The sequence below is a fragment of the Ictidomys tridecemlineatus genome, unplaced genomic scaffold, assembly GCF_052094955.1.
Source record: "Ictidomys tridecemlineatus isolate mIctTri1 unplaced genomic scaffold, mIctTri1.hap1 Scaffold_40, whole genome shotgun sequence".
In the NCBI taxonomy this organism is placed as follows: domain Eukaryota; kingdom Metazoa; phylum Chordata; class Mammalia; order Rodentia; family Sciuridae; genus Ictidomys; species Ictidomys tridecemlineatus.
The window spans coordinates 953,757-971,080 of record NW_027522604.1 but is presented as its reverse complement, the minus strand read 5'-3'; the positions used below and the strand labels follow the sequence as shown (position 1 = coordinate 971,080).

Here is a 17,324-nt window from a genome sequence, read left to right as displayed (position 1 = left end):
CTTTCCGGTTAAGCACTGTGCCTTTTCTCTCTGCCCTGAGGACGTGTAGCTGTGCCTGGGGCCACTGCCAACCTGCCTCAGAGCAGAGCAAATGGAGCCCAGGGTCAGACAGAATGTTGGTATGTGTGTGGGGGGCGGGGTGGACTGAGGATCAGGCCCTACCTTCATCCACCCCCTCCATCATGTCTGCAGCGGGCTTCCAGTGGCTGGAAGAAAGTAAGGCCCAGGGCAGTAGGAGGCCAGGCAGCTGGGAAGTCAAACTCCAGGCTCTGCCTACCCCAGGCCCCTGCCTGCACACCTACTGCGGGAGTCGCCTTCCTGGACGGCTTCCCCAGGGGCACCTAGCCACGGTTTGCTGCGATCCTGATGCAGAGTGGATGGCGCAGGAGCTGGGAGTGGCCACGCCCCAGGGCCGGAAGTGGGCAGAGCCAGGACCACGCTGTGCCTGTGCAGTCGCTGGCCTCATGTCGCTTGGAGGCGGTGGCAGAGCCGCGGAGAACCGCGAGGAGGGCCCAGCGCTTCTCCGCTGCGGGTCGCCTGAGGCCCAGACGACCAGGCCGAGGTCCCCACCTCGTCCCCGCTTGGAGTTCTGCTCCTCAAAGGAGGGCCAGGTTATCCCCAGCCCAGTGGCCAGCGCTGCGGCTGCGGGACGCCCCCGCCCCCGGCCCCAACCGGTATTGCTGGGCTTTGGGCAGCCGCAAGGCCGCTGGTTTTCAGGGAAGGTGCCCAGGGGACAGGTCACCTCAGGGGTCTCCCCGTTGCCTGGAGGAACTTACTATAGTAGGGCGGGGTGGCGGGAGCCCCAGGACCCTGGCAGCTTGTCACCATCACGTCCTGAGTGCGACAAGTTCCTGCTTAGGGTGAAGAGTGCAGGCGGCTGAAGGCCAGAGCTGCCCCTTGGCGGCCAAGCGCCTGTGCCTTGGGTGTGGGATTCGCCTCTGTGGTGGAAACCCCTGTGACATGTTCGGATGCCGAGGACTGAACCCAGGGGCGCTGACTACCGCGCCACGTCCCAGCCCTTTTCAATTTTTAAGACAGGGTCTCACTACATTTGGAGGCTGGCCTCGAATTTGTGATCCTCCAGTCTTAGCCTCCAGCCTGGGTTGACAGGCTCCTGGCTGGGATCTGGGGTTCTCCAATGGCTGGGGCAATGGGGAAAGGGCTCCACAAGGGACAAGGATCATGGCTGAGTATCGGGCAGGCAGGGATGGAGTCGGCCTGCCTGGTTGTCACTGCGCTCCCGTCCCTGCCCCAGCCGAAGTCCCTTGGGTCCTTGGATGAGCCGGCAGGGGTTCCGAGCTCTAGGGGGTCCCCCTGCGTGTCCCCAGGCCCACAGCCTCCCTGCGTCCCACACACGGTCCCATGACGTCCCTCCCCACGGCCTCCGGTGTTCTGGTGTTTCACGCGCCAACCTGCCTGTGGGCGAAGTGATGGTGACCGCGACAGCAGGGGATGGAGCAGGCAATTGGCGGGCGCCCATGGGCCCATCTTATGATGCTGGCCCAGACGCTGTTGCACATGGATCTCACAGGGCGGGGGTCAACGCAGCTGGTTGCAGTGACAGCCGCACCTATTGCCAGGCCACACGCTGCTCCTTAATCACCAGGGGCCTGCCAGCCCTGGTGATGAGGGCAACAGAGGTCCCACCGGCGGCCTCCTACACCAGGCCAGTGGGCCACCTGCAGTCCACCAAGTGGGAGATGTCAGTTTGGTGAATCTCCCTGGGGAGGGGAACAAGGCACGGTGCTGACCCGATGGGCGTGCGGGAAGAAGGATGGCCTCTGCGCTCCATCCCAAGCTCTGCTTCCTGTGGCTTGGGACCGAGGGAGGCCACTGCTCCCTCCCCTTGGTGCAGCCCTGGGGCAGCAGCCCAGGGTCTTTCAACCAGTGGGGACACTGGGTGGAGCCAGTGACTTCCCCTGGTCTGATCCTAGGCTCTAGGGCCCTCCTCAGGCCTCTTATCCCCCAAATGGAGATTTTTCTTCTAAGCCCAGCATCTGGGAGGGGAGGGTGGAGCTGGCCAGCGGGGGTCTCCTTGTTGACAGACTGCCAAGTCCTCTTCCTGGAGGGACCCGGATTAGGGGCTCTTCTCAATCCAGACTACTTGGGTGGCTGATCACACATCTCCTCCCAGGTTCATGGGATATGGTCACACACTTCCAGTGATAGAAGACAGAGGTCCATATTACAGATGGGGAAACTGAGGCTCAATAACAGAAAGTAGCTGGGCTGCATTGCAAATACCTGTCATCCCAGCATTTTGGGAGGCTGAGGCATGAGGATTGAAAGTTGGAGGCCAGCCTCAGCAATTTAGAGAGGTCCTGAGAAACTCAGAAAGACTCTGGCTCTAAATAAAATGTAAAAAGGGCTGGGGACAGGGGTCAATGGGTAAGGGACCCTGGGTTCAGTCCCTGGTGCCAAAAAAAATGTGCCCTTCCTATTCTGGGTTCCCACTCCACAGGGGCCCCTGAGAGCAGGCAAGAAGCTGGGATTGATGGGTCACCCAATCCTGTGCTGGGAGGCACCCAAGAGCCTGGGCCCAGTTGTGACTGACTCAACCACTTCCAGGGACCACCGCCCCCTTCACCTAAACATCACAACCATTTTTAAGGCTTAAGCTGAAATGGCACAAAAAAATGGGGGTGCTGTCATTGCAACTAGATGGCGTGTCAGTGCAATAAGTTGTGGCAAATCCCCTGCTCCCACCTGGGCTGTGTCCTGCCCATAATGGATGGAGACACTGCCCGCCTTTGGCTATGGGTCACTCATCAAAACTTCCTCTGGGAGATGAATGTGGTCATCAGGCCCTTCGGCAACCCCACCTGCCCACACAGGGCCACCTCTGCCCAGAGCCAGTGGGCCACCTCCCCGACACCTGAGGACCAGGAATGAGAAGACTCCTCTGGTCACCAGGGCATCTCTGTCCCAACAAACAGCTGGGGCCTGCTGTCACTGCGGCCTCGGGCCTGTACCTGGGAAAGGTTGGGGCCTGGGTCAGAGGAGGGGCCAGGACAAAACCTGCCCTTAGAGTTCAGATCTGAAGACCACAACCTCCAAATACCCAGAATTCAAGTGAGGCCAGTTCCACGCACCAAGGGAGGCTGTGAGGCCCAGGGAGCTCTGGGCTCTCATGGCCAGTCGGCTTCCATTTTTTTTGGGGGGGGGGTATCAGGGATGGAACCCAGAGTCACTCAACCTCTGAGCCGCATTCTCAGCCCTATTTGGTCTCTCGCTGGGTTGCTTAGGGCCTGGCTAAATTGTTGAGGCTGGCCTCCAAATGCAATCCTCCTGCCTCAGCCTCCAGAGCTGCTGGGATGACAGGCCGGCCCCAATGCACACGCCTTCTTGGTACTTTTGACAACCATGTGAGGCCCTGGGTTCAATGCCCACGGCCAAAATGGGGGGAAACCTAGAATTTTAGAGCAGTTTTATATTTGCAGAGCAATGTGATGGTGGCAGTTTATTTCTGTGTGTCAACCATCATCCTTTGTAGTTAGCACCCAGGCACCACCTGCACCCACCACCTTCCATTTTACCTGATACCCCTTTATCTGTCCTAAAATCCCAGCCAGGGGCCTTAGTGTCCCATCTCTAGAGGCTTTTCTGGGCTGTGAACTTTTCTTTGATGGCCCTTGTTCTTGGTGACCTCAACAGTATGTGGGAGGACTGGTCAGGTGCTCTGCTCATGTGCCTCAGCTGAGCTCATGGCCTGATTGGGACCCTGGTTGTGGGGAGTCCACAGTACCCTTGTGTCTGCAGAGGTGCTTGCCGTGGATGCATCCAGGTGGCATTGACTGCCAAATCCTGGCTGGGTCAAGAGGACACTTTGGACCCACACGGTCCCTCCTCTCCTGTCCACCTGTGGAGGGCAGTGTCCTGGGCTTGGTGGCTGCACATTTACCTAGTGACTTGGAACCCGCAGGTGGCCGAGCCCAGCCCCCTGTGTTGACCAAGTTCCTCTGACGTCAGCCTGACTTGAGAACGTTACTGCAAAACATAGAACGACTCTCTCTGGTTGCTCGGGCACCAGAGCTTTCTGCTTATCCACCTGAGGCTGCATTTGACATGGCCTGTGATTCTGGCTCTCTGGGTCCTGGTCTCCTCCTCTATGTGACAACACTTAGAAGCACCCACAAAAGAGTCCAGTTCAGAAGGGGAGACATAAGTTGAAATTCCCCCAAACTGTCTGGGTCAGGAGGCTGAGGAAGGAGGATCACTAAGGTGGAGGCCACTCTAGACCACATAGCTAGGCCCTGGGGCTGGGGCACAGCTCAGTGGCAGAGCGCTTGTTTGCTATGGCCAGGGCCCTGGATTTGAGCCGCAGGACCACAAAAAACAAATCCTAGCACCCTGCACCCCCCGGGGCTGTGCACACACATCTCAGGGTGACGGTGCTCTATGGGGCCTTGCTCTTCCCCAGGGGTGTGCACTGGGCAAAAACAGCATCCTCTGCAGGACCTGGCTGCAGGTCCTGAGGCTGAGCTTCCAGGGCAGCTGCTACAGATGGCCACTCTGTGGAAACACACCTGAGCTCTGTTCCAGACAGAGTCCAGAGTCAAAGGGGGGTGCGGGAGACACAACACAGACTAACACCCAGTGCAGGGCTCCGTCAGCAGGAGGGGGGCCCCAAAAGGCCAGTCAAGAAACAAAGTCGGTATGTGGTGGCCAAAGGTCAGGGGGAGGGACAGCAGGTCCCTTGGAAGGTCATGACAATGACAATGAGGTGCCTTGGAGGGTCATGACAATGTTTTAGAATTAAGGTGGGGGGTATAAACTATGTTATGCATCAAAATCTTGTGGGCCACACACACTTAAAATGGGTGGATCATGTTCACAACTGCACCCCAGCAGAGCTGCCAGGAGCTCACCAGGGCCCAGCCTCTCTGGCCTCCTTGGGGCACTGTGCAAACAGGACCAGGGCTGGGGAGTCGCCAGGCCAAGATTCATAAGCCTCCTTCAAACTCAGACACTTCACAACCCCACACAACACACCTGAGGTCCTTCTGTCCCAATATCTCATCCCTGCGAGAAAACTGCCCAGAAGGACTTGGGTTTTGGGGGGCTGGGATACCAGGGATTGGACTCAGGGGCTCTCAACAACCAAGCCCCATCCCCAGCCCTGTTTGGCATTTTATTTAGAGTCAGGGTCTCACTGAGTTGCTTAGGGCCTCGCTTTGGCTGACGCTGGCTTTGAACTCGCGATCCTCCTGCCTCAGCCTCCTGAGCTGCTGGGATCAGAGGTGGGCACCACCTCTGTTTTGGAAGACAATTTTCCTCTTCTCCATTAGGCTCTTTTCTTCGAGAAGCTGGATGATGCAGACCTATGAATGGCTCAAATTTCCACTGTGTTCCTGTGTCCTCTCTCCTACATGGAAGAGGACAATTTTTCTCTTTTCCTCTCAGGCATTTTATACGATTGATTTTCCAGATGAACTGGCTCAAGGTGTAATTCCTGAGAAGGGCCACCTTCTCAGAACCTCATTAATCCAGGGTGGACAGGATGTGGTGAGGGATTAAAGAGAGAGAGACAGGTTGGAGAGTCAAGCTCTTGAGATTAAGGCCCCTTTAGGAAACAGAAAAATAGCCCTTGCAAGAAGTGACATTCTCATGATCTCCATAAAACAGTGACCAAGAAACCACCTCAGAGAATCAAAGAACCATCAAATTATAAAAGGGGGAAAGATGGAGACATTCTATGGTGGATGGAGAGTGGTCTAGAGATGAGAAACTGAGTCCCAGCGAGCTCAGAGGACTAACAAGGATCACCCAGCACCAGGGAACTCACAGTCACCCTGCCCCTCAGCCAGCACTGGACGCAGGACAACTGTTGAGCCTCTTTCTGAGCCTGAGGCCTTGATCTGGAAAACAAGAGAAATGAGATTCATGGTGCTTGCACACACAAGCACACAGCTGTGAGGAGCCACAGGTAAAATACCTCCCCAAGCCCGCAGCAGAGGACCTGGCCACGCAGCAGGGGACAGGTACAGAGCTAGTGTGAGTCAATCATAACACAGTGATGAGTAAAAACATTTTGAAAAAGAAAACAAAATTATGTCCAATTTGACTTTTTGGGGAGGTGAGGGGGTAGTGTTGGGAATTGAACCGAGGGGTGACTTATACTTGAGGCCCGTCCCTAGACCCATTTTGTATTTTATTTAGAGACAGGCTCTCCCTGAGCTGCTCAGGCCTTGATTAAGTTGATGAGGCTGGCCTCCACCTTGTGATCCTCCTGCCTCAGCCTCCTGAGCAGCTGGGATGACAGACATGCTCCACTATGCCTGGCTGGCCAATGGTCATCATGTGGGGGACAAGGTGGCAGAAGCAATTTCTTGACTTAACTACACAACTCCCAGGAACAATGAGCAAAGGAAGAGCTACCTCGTGAATGGACCTATGTCCAAGCCCTCTACAAGGTGTCCCTTTATACTACACGGTGTTATCCTGAGTGTCCCATGTGGCATCAACAGTGCAGAGGCCAAGGAAAGGAGGACACAGAGGTCACACCACATGCCTGGTGCCACAGTGATGAGGACAGGGCTCAGGATGGATTTTTTTTGAGCTGTTTGGTTCCCTTGGCTGTCTTGAGCCCTATGATCACATGGCTGATGGTCTTGCCATAGCCGCCCATGGGGTTCTTGGTCTCACATGGCATGAGCTTGGTCACCTCCCCCTTGTAGACATCCTTGGCCTCCTTTATCTGCAGCCCTGGGAGGGACAGCCAATGGGAAAATGGTGAGAAGTGGGACCATCCTTCTCTCCACATCCATCTCCTCCCCACCAACAACCTTCTTACGTCAAACTGCCACAGCACAAGAACTGACAAGTCACCTTACAGTGCAACCCGGAGACACCATTATGAGTGGAGAGCAACACTACAGGTAGTGGTGGCCCATGCCTGTCATCTCAGCTCGGGAGGCCGAGGCAGGAGGACCGCAAGCTGGAGGCCAGCCTCAGCAGTCCAGTGAGACCCTGAGCAACTCAGTAAGACCCTGTCTCCAAATAAATTCAAAAAAGGGATGGGAGGTGGCTCCATGGTTAGGTGCCCCAGGTTCAATCCCTGCTGTCCCTCCAAAGAAGAAGAAGAAGAAGAAGAAGAAGAAGAAGAAGAAGAGATGAGGGTCACTGCTCTCCTGACAAAAGGGGAGGCCACAGAGGACTTCTGCTGTGCTGGCAGGCGGCCATCAGGCTCCCTGTGAGCGGATATGGAAATGTCCCAAAGGCAGAGACACATGTCCCTCTGAACAGCATCCCTGCCTCCCTCCACCTAATACTGAAGGGGCGACCAATACCCTTCCATTCAAATAGGATCAATAATTGGTTAAGAATGGCTCCATGTTTGTCCAGCTTTCTCCAATTAAAAACTCATGGAAGGGGCTGGGCTGGAGATGAGGCTCAATGTTGGAGCACTCACCTGGCATGTACAGGGCCCTGGGTTTCATCCTCAGTGCCAGATAATAATAAATAAATAAAACAAAGATATTGTGTCCAATACACAACTACAACTAAAAAATATGATATTGTTAAAAAAAAAAAACTCATCTAAGAAAGCCACATATACCTACCCTTTCCTATGGAGCTCTATATATCTCACTGATCTTTTCATAGTCTCTCACCTTGAAAGTCTAACTTGTATTTTTTTAATATTTTAATATTATCAGGCCTCCTAGCTTATCAATCAATACCAACCAAGATGCATCCCAGACCTTTATGTTGTTTATTTTTGAACAGGGTCATATTATTTATATTTATTTTTAATTTTTTTTCTTCAAAAGAAGTTTAATTTTGTTCCAGCCCTAAATTAGGGGAAGAACTTAAATCTTAAAAAAGCAGCTTTTAAGTCCCTTGATATGAGGATTTGTGGCCACTTAGCAGAACTTGTCCCCATAGATATGATTGTCAATAGAATATGTATTGTATAACATGATGGCATGACTTTATAACAGGAATAAAAGTGGTTTAACCTGATTTATTTATTTATAATTATATATTTTGTAATATTTAAAGTATGTATAATTGTATACTTATAAAGCAATAATTTTGAATACATATATCTCTCTGTGTCCCTCTTTCACACATAGATGATTATAATATTGTCTTTAGGATAAGCAGGTTTGGGGGATGGATTGGTGTGAGTGTAATGTTGAAAAGATCAAGGACAATTGCTGATTTTTTTACTTGAGCCCCCTAGGGTAGTTGCTGATAAACAATCCTGTATGGAGCAGAAAACCACATGAGGCAGGGAAAAGAGTGTTGGTCTTGAAGAAGGCTTTTGTGTTGATGTTTGTGATTTCTCCTTGATATCCATATAAACATGTCTGAAGGTGAGAGGAGAGGACTGGGAAGAAAATTAATATTTGGAAAGCAGGGGAATGTGAATAATACTGAAATGAGACTGAGTATGACCTTGGGTGTAGGTGAAGATATAGAAGTACAGGGAGCATTTCTCTGAGCTGGGAACATACCTATATTTAGCCATGGAGAAGAAAATTATTTGAAGGAGACAGAGAGTGAGGGCATCCAGTTAAGAAAATTGAAAACCAGGAAAATGTAAATTTTCTGGAACATGAATTTCTGGAACAGGTGATTTTAAAAAGAAAGGCAGAACCTCTTGTTCTAAAAACTACTAAAATGTGAACCACAGGGTGACAAATGAGGGACCTTGAGGTTTGGTGCCATAGGGGTTTCTGATGATATCAGTGGAACCTCTGTCCTCAGGTGGTGGGAACTGAAGCCAAATAGAAGATTTATGGGAAAATTAAGGTCAGCATAGTGAAGGCAATAGCTGGAGATCATTTTTCTGATTGTGTACAGTGAGATAAAGGGAGACTCAGCCAGGTGTTAACATTTATGTTCTCGGAGATGTAGGGAGAGTTCATTCCTGCAAATGCTTGTTTGTGGCTGCAGAAATCTTTTTTCTATTACCATGTTTATCACCTACACCCTAGAGTTGATTTTTTAGAAGTAATATGGAAGCCCAATACTAATTTCTGGAGAGTACGAAGGGTGCTGGGGCAGGACAATCAATGAAAGTAGAAGATAGATAATTAGATATGATCACTGTGTACCATGCATTTGGAAATATTATGCTCAATTCCATTAACATGTGCAATAAATATTTGTTAATTAAAAACAAATTAAAACTAATTATTCTATTTGATCACCTGAAAGGTAGGCACTCAACACTGAGGGAGAGAATATCCTTATGGTTTGTTTCCTGCTCACGAAACGGATCATGGGTAGTAACCTATAAAGAAAACTGATTAAATAATTCTGGAAGGAATAGTATGGATTGGTAGTGCCTTGTTGTCACAGCATGATGAGGTTATCTGATGGTCGCTGAAATATTTGAAGCGCTACAGTCCACCCATTGTCAAGGTAGTTTGTGCCAGGTTCATGCTTTGGGAATGTAATATTTTCCCTTATTCTTTCACTATTTGTTGCAATCAAGTCACTGAATCTGCTCACCCATAAAATGGCAAAGATACTAAGCTCCACATGCAGGAGGGGATGCTATTCTCCTGAATTGTTTTGAATTCTTGTATATAAAAGGTTTGTTTGTTTCCATCACTTTTTATCAATGTAGACAATTATGTTTTCTCAGAAAATATACATTCATTTGTTGCTTTCACTTATAATTTACTGTTAAAGGTTTTTATTTTATTGCTCATATTTTTTCAGCTTTCACTCTTTCAGGATCTTTTGCTTTAGTTCTTTTGTCATTTGTCAGGAATTCACATGTTGGACACCTTAGGAGACCCTCCTCCTACTCTTCATTCTCTTCCTTCTTCATATGTTAAGGCTCATTTTTAAAATTTATCTTTCCAGATCCTAGAATAATCACTTTCTCCAGGGAAATATATATCTTTTTACTGGTATTTTTAGGGCAACTTGTGTAATTTGTCAGGCCCAATGCAAAATGAAAACTTAGATTCCCTGTCTAAAAGCAGGTGACCTCTACCATTGACATCATGCCACAGAAATCTATTTCTTTCTTCTGTGATCTCTTCACATGTCATGGTGCATTTTGTCTTTTAATTGTCCTGCTTACTACAGAATTTTAAATTATTAGCAAGATTTCTAACATTTATCTCTTTGTATGCTATATCAATTCTAAATGCAAACTTATGAGCAAGTCTCATTGGAGAGCTTACACATCCATGTTGTGTTCATTACTACCAAAGCAGTGAATATGTTACACAGAACCAGTGCAATTGTTTTTACTACACCTTGATAACTGTGAACAATTTCTCCAGTTGGTTTGTTAAGGAGTTTGAAAGAGCTGTAATAAAAGTGACTGTGGATTACCCTGCTTTCCCTATTCCTTCATATCCTCAGCTAGAAAGGTGGGCTAACACAGTGAAGTACCTTGAGTGACAAGGCTGTCTTTCTGTATTTGAATTTAATTCTGGTTGGACATTAATGTGTGGCCTACCTGGGTTTCATCATGCTCCCCTTTTTTTACTTATTTTTGGATAGGACATGGTCACATTGTACCCAACTCTCTCTTAGCTCCCATATTTCCTTGGCCCACTGGAATTTGTGATAATGGCAATGAAAACTCAGTGTACATGAGGTGGTCAAATGCAGTATACCTGTAGGTTACATTTGTGTGCTGTTTTTATACCTTTGGTCTATTGCCTTCTTGGAATTTACTTTTGAAAAATAAGTAGTAAGATAAAATCAATAACAATTATGAAAGCAACAGCAGAATATTTAATCAAGAACAGGTCCACTTTGAGCAGGAATTCTGACGGTGTAGAAACAGCATCATGGGGCTAGTCCTCCTTTCCCTGCCTTCTGCCTCCTACTCTCTCTCTCCATCACCCTTCCCTCCCTCAGTTCCTTGTATCCTACCTTCCTCCCTTTCACAATAGTAAGAACACTAAGTAGGATATATGTACTCTGAAAACATATAAGTGAACATTAGATTATTATAAAGTGTATGTACAGAATTATGCTGCAAATATCTAAAAGTTGTTTATCTTATGCAATTAAAATTTTATATCCATTGAAGAGCATCACCCCATTTTACCCTAACCACATTTCTTTGCAAACAACATGCTACTCTCTATTTATGTTTATATAGTGAAACTAGAGGTTGAACCCATAGCACTTAATTAATGAGCCATTTCCTCAGAGATTTATTTATTTGTTTGTTTGTTTGTTTGTTTTAATTTACAGTCAGGGTCTCACTCAGTTGCTTAGGGTCTGGCTAATGTGATGAGGCTGGTTTTAAACTTGTGTTTCTCCCATGTCAGCTTCTCAAATCACTGGTATTCAAGGTATGTCCCACTGTACCAAGCTCACTTAATGGTTTTTCATAGGAATTTTTTGGTGTTTCAGATTTTACACTCTTCTCAGGTAATGTGTAAGTCATTTCTCTCATTCCAACAGTTGAATGTTTTCACTGTTCATGCTTTACTGTGCTGTGCAAAAACTTTTGGTTTAATGGAATTATACTTGTCTGTTTATGGTTCTGTTCCCTGTCTTTTTATTGTCATAGCCAAAGGACCATTACCTAGATCAATGTTGTAAAGTGTTTCTTCTGTGGATTTTTTTTTTTGTATATTTTGCTCACAAACTTATGCTCTTCTTTCTTTTTTAATATTTTAGATTGAAAAATAGCAACTTCATCTGCTTGTGTTGTATTGCGTGATATTTTAACACATATAACACTGTGTAGAGATCATATTTGTCACCTTAGTAGGATGGGAAGAGATTGGTAAATGGGACCCCAGTACTTTCTTCCAGGAATTTTACAGGTTCACCTCTCACTGTTACAGTTTCTCCTCTTTGAGTTGATGTTTTGATATGATGTAAGATAAGTTTTGGTTTTCCTTCTTCCCCGTGCAGATATTGAGTGTCCTCAGCACCATCTTTTAAAGAAACTAACTATCCTTTATTCAATCTGTATTATTGGTCCCCTTCTCAAAGATGAGTGTGCAGTGAATGTCTGGGCTTATCCTTGTTCTTTTTTCTGTGCATTGGTGTGTATGTTGCTTTCTATTTCAGTAAAAGAGTGTTTTAATTATTGTATTTTGTAATTTGTTTGATTCTATTTTTTTGACATTTGTTAAAATTAGTTATACATAACAGTATAATGCATTGACACAGCATACATAAATGGAGTATAATTTCACATTTTTCTTTTTGTACATGATGCAGAATTACACCAGTCATGTAATTGTATAAGTGTGCAGGGTAATAATATCTGATCCATTTCATGATCCTTCAAAACTGCATACCTCTTTTTAATTTGAATTCATCTCATTTATTGATTCCTAATTTTACTGTTTGTGTTTTAGGAGTCTTGTTCAAGAAGTCAGGTTCTAAGCTAACAGATGAGGATGTGGACCTTCTTTTTTTTCTGTTAGGCACAGGGTCTCCATTCTCATGTCTAAATCTTTGATCTACTTTGAGTTGATTTTTGAGCACAATAAGAGATAGAAGTTTAATTTCATCTTTCTACATAGGGATTTCCAGTTTTCCCAGCACCAATTGTTGAAGAGGCTTTCTTTTCTCCAATTTATGTTTTTGTCACCTTTGTCTAGTATGGATTGGTCTACATATCTTTTGGTACTTTTTTCTCCTTTTTTACTATGTCTCTGTAGTATAGTTTAAGGTCTAGTATTGTGGTGCCTTCTGATTCACTCAGTTTGTTGAGAATTGCTTTGGCTATTGTGGCTCTCCTATTTTTTCAAATTAATTTCATGATTGCTTTTTCTACTTTTATAAAGAATGTCATTGGGAGATTAAAATGAATTGCATTGAATATCTATAACTATTTTGTTACTATCACCATTTTGTCTATGATCATTCTGCCTATCCGAGAGCATGGAACATCTTTACATATTCTAAGATCTTCAATTTCTATCTTTAGTGTTCTGTGGTTTTCATTGTAGAGGTTTTTTACTTCTTTTTTAGATTGATTCCCAAGAATTTTATTTTATTCTTTCTTTTTCTTTTTGAGGCCATTGTTTATGGGGTGATTTTCCTAATTTGTTTTTACACTGGATTCATTGCTTGATTATAGAAATTCATTTTGTTTCTGAGAGTTTATTTTATATTCTACTATTATACTGAATTTATTAGTCAAGAAAGTTTTCAGGTGATTTTTTTTTGGATTTTCTAAATATAGAAGCTGTCAGTAGCAAATAGTGATAGTTTGATTTTCTGTTTTTCTATTCATTATCTTTAATTCTTTCTTCTAATTGTTTTGTATAGAGCTTCAAGAATGATGTTGAATAAAAGTGGCAAAAAAGGCATTCTTTTCCTTTTTGTTTTTTGAATTTTAGAGGGAATGCTTTAATTTTTTCTCCCTTAAGAATAATGTTTCTGAGGAGCCCCCAGAGAAGGGCCAGGCACAGAGCCCACCGGCAGGATGGGTGCAGGGCTGACTGTGCAGGGGAGGGGGTGGGAGACCCAGGACAGAGGCCCTGGCCACCCTCCCCCACCGGAGCCAGCCAGCGGGTCAGCAGAGGGTGGAAACACTCTTCTATGGTGATGAGGCACTGAGAAGCCTGGGCAATGGCAGGGGCAGCAACTTTGTGTCTCTGGCCCACTTGTCTCTGAGGCACCAACAGGGGCGGCAGGCAGCGTGGTGAAGAATGATACCCTGAAGCTGAGCCTGAGGGAACAGGTGGCAGCAGCGCCAACTCTGGCCTCCCTGTCCACAAACTGCACCCCTAACAGGTGCTCCCGGACAGCTTGCTCTCCATCCCGACCTGAGGCTGCTCAAGCTCGCCTCTCCTGAGCTCCAGTGCCTCATCATCCAGACCAATGGGCTGGTTACCACTACACCAAGGAGCACACAGTTCCTCTACCCCAAGGTGTTGGCCAGCAAGGAGCAGGAGTTCACCAAGGACTTTGTCAAGGTCCTGGAGGATTTGAAAAAGCAGCACCAGCTTGGCGAGGGTGCAGCCCCACTGCTGCTGCTGCTGCTGCAGCCTCCGCAGGAGGACCCTCTGTCAGACATCAGGGCGCCACACCCTCACCCCCCAGCTGACATCGGTCTTCAGGAACCTGAGCAGCTACAGGGTGGGGCCGGGGGTGCTGCAAATGTCCCCTTCACCTTCCAGCCTCTTCCCTTCTCACTGTCGCTGACCCCCCCTACCCCCTCCCCGCCCCCGCACTGGGGCCGCCATGCCTAGCTGTGCTCAAGGATGAGCCACAGATGGTGCCCGACTTGCCCAGCTTCAGCGAGAGCCTGCAGATACCGCTCATCAACATGTACACATAGTAATGCAACCAGGCTGAGCGCAAGCAGCTGCTCAACCGCTTTGAAGGCTCCAAGTTCCCCAAGGGCAAACTGGAGCATCTCTCGCCTGGAGGAGAAAGTGAAGAGCTCAGGAGCCAGAACATGAGCCGGCGTCCACCAAGAGCCTGCTGACAGAGCAAGTGGCACAGCTCAAGCAGAAAGTCCTCAGCCATATCAACAGTGGCTGCAGCTGTTGGCACAGTACCGGGTGCCCGTGTACAGAGCCCAAGTACTGGGTGCATGCGCGGCCCCCATCCTTGAGGGGCAGGCTCACAGAGGAGGGGGATGGTGTGAGCGCCCTGGACTTGGGGAGGGTGGTGCAGCCCTGACGACCACCTCCGCGAGGGTGCCCAGGACTTGGAGAGGGCCCGGTCTCCAGGGATATCCCCATGGGTGCCCAGAACTCGGAGAGGGAGCCCTAGACTTGACAAGCTGGACCTCCTGCTCCTTTAGAGGGGTGAAGCCCATGACCCACTCCCCATGCTGCCTCTGTTCCCCGCGCTGCTGCCAGGTGTTGCACAAACACGCAGGCCGCCCCTTCCTACACACCGCTGCAGAAGGGGTCTCTATGGGGCACAGTCTCCAGCCTGCCTTTTCTTTTTCTGTTTTGCCTTTGGAAAAGAGAAGAACAGAGTGTTCGATTCTGCCCCATTTATGTTTCTATTCGGGAACAAATGGTTGTGTGTCCCTGTGTGTTTCCTTGTGTTGTGTTTTTTTTTTTAAAGAAATGGGAAGAAGAAAAAAATTAAGCCTTTTCCTTTTGTCCTTCCAACACCCCTCCTCCCTGCCCTTTTTGTTCTTTGTTTTTGTTTTGCTAGGAGTCCACATTCCTGTTTGTAATCCTTTGTTCCCCGTTTTCTGTTTTCAGTAAAGTCTCCTTACTCCAAGAAGGAGGAGGAGGAGGAGGAGGAGGAGGAGGAGGAGGAGGAGGAGGAGGAGGAGGAGAATATTTTCCATGTGTTTACCATAGATAGCTTTTATAGTGCTAAGACGTATTTCTATTATACATAGTTTTCTAGTGTTTTGACCATGTATTTAGTCAAATGTTTTTCTGCATTTATTGAGATAATTTTTTGATTCTTGTCTTTACATCTATATAATTTAAAAATATGTTTATTGATTTCCATGTGTTGAACCAACCCTGCATCCCTGGGACAAAGCCCACTGATCATGTTATACTATCTTTTAATATGATTTTTTATACTGTTTGCCATAATTTTATTGCGAATTATTACATCTGTGTTCATCAGGAATACTGGTCTGAAATGTTCTTTCCTTGATGTGTCTTTGTCTGGTTTTTGCATCAGGTTGATATTAGTTTCATAGAATGAGGTTAGAAGGTCTTTTATATTTTCTATTTCAAAAAATAATTTTAGAAGAATTAGTGTTCATTCTTTTTTCAACTTCTTGTAGAACTGGGCTGAGAATTCCTCTGATCCTGCGTTTTTCTTAGTTGTTAGGCCTGTGATAATCCCTGGCTTGTGAGAATTAATGTAATATACTCAAGACTTCATACTTACAGGAGAAATGCCTACTTTAGCAAATGTTAGTCCTCAAATAACAATATTTTTTAAACAATTTTTTGTTTTCCCAAGGAGAGGACTGACATCTCCAAGACTCCTTTCTTTAAACATGTATGTGTATGTGTGTGTGTGTATCCAGTGTTTTGTGATCACTTGGTAAAACTACATTAAATAACACAGCCATAATGTCAATTTGGGTACTTTACTCAAGCTTTTTAGCCCACATCTTAAATTTTTGATCCATAAAACACTTTTAGCGATAATTTCTATCAGAGTCTCTACGTGGAAGTATGGAATAATGAGATAAAATATTTTAACACCCTAACTCTCCAATATTATAAAATTTATTTCTAATTGAATTTAATGTTATTCATACTTTACATAATTCTCCTGAAATAAATATAAGAAACTTTGAAATAAACAAAACACAAGGAGATCAGTCAAGGGAAGTGACAAAGCCCCCATGAGAGCAGGATGAAGAGTATAAAATACTTCTGAATTAAAATCTAAGTTCCATGAAAAGTTGAATCAACATTTTTCATGTGTGTGTATTGAGATAATTACTACACTAAGATATTTAGGTGTTTGTAGAGTAGGAGTATATAAGATACTATTGCAGTGTTAAGAAATAGGGAAATAAGAGGAGCTCTATCATAAACATCATGCTGAATTTAGCTGAAAACCCAAATGTGAAGCCTAGAGATGTTTTGTAGAAAGCAACAAAGTTAAGCAAATGATAATCAGTTTTCTTGCTGCTCAGTACAGACTAGAAGGTAATAGTTTACACACATATTTGTAACAAATTCAATAAAATGTTTCATTTTAAGATAAACTAATAATCCAGGTTATGGTAGAAGTAACTGTCAAGTTCAACTTGTTCAACTGTCTTTAATACATCTATAACTAAGAAGAAAAAGTGACTATTTTCCATGAATAAACTCAATAATAACAGAAAGTTTTCTCAGATAAATGGCTACACTTTGAATAATGTTGCAATATTCATTAACTCTGGTGCTTCTTACAGAATAGTCTCTCAGTTCCTGAAAGACTCATGGGTACAAAGAAATATGTGCCCAGGGCTTATAGTCTTCTTCAAGAAAAATTTTATTTTTTCCCCCAAGATTTGGCCATCCTGACATCAATGTGTGGATTCAGATATTTGGGGAAAAGCTGTACTCTGAGGATCCAGTTATCTTTTTCTTTTAAAATTACAAAAATTTCTGTAGAAAATGCTTACTTTACTCGAACACCCAAAGTCTGTTGTCATTCTTTGAAAGAATTTAAATTGTCTTTGAAGAGCATTTTTTTTTCTTGAAAGTTTTCAATGAACAAAATCATCCTTTGATATTTGGGTGAAAAATCAGTGAAAATTTGTTTGAAAGTTTGAATACTTCTCAGAAAAAGATAAAATACCTTTCTCTAAATTATTATAAACTGCTCATATTACAGAAAAGTCACTAAGTCATTTGGTTTTTATAGATATTTTCTTTTTTGTTGTTGTTGTTCTTTGTTTTTGGTTGTGTTCCTCGAAAAACAATGTAAGG

The 17,324-nt window shown here is 45.7% G+C and overlaps 1 pseudogene; it reads left to right on the top strand.

Moving 5' to 3' along the window:
* The first annotated feature begins 1,478 nt into the window (after positions 1 to 1,478).
* On the top strand, positions 1,479 to 15,588 carry LOC144373458 (transcription factor JunD-like; annotated as a pseudogene).
* Positions 15,589 to 17,324: the final 1,736 nt, after the last annotated feature.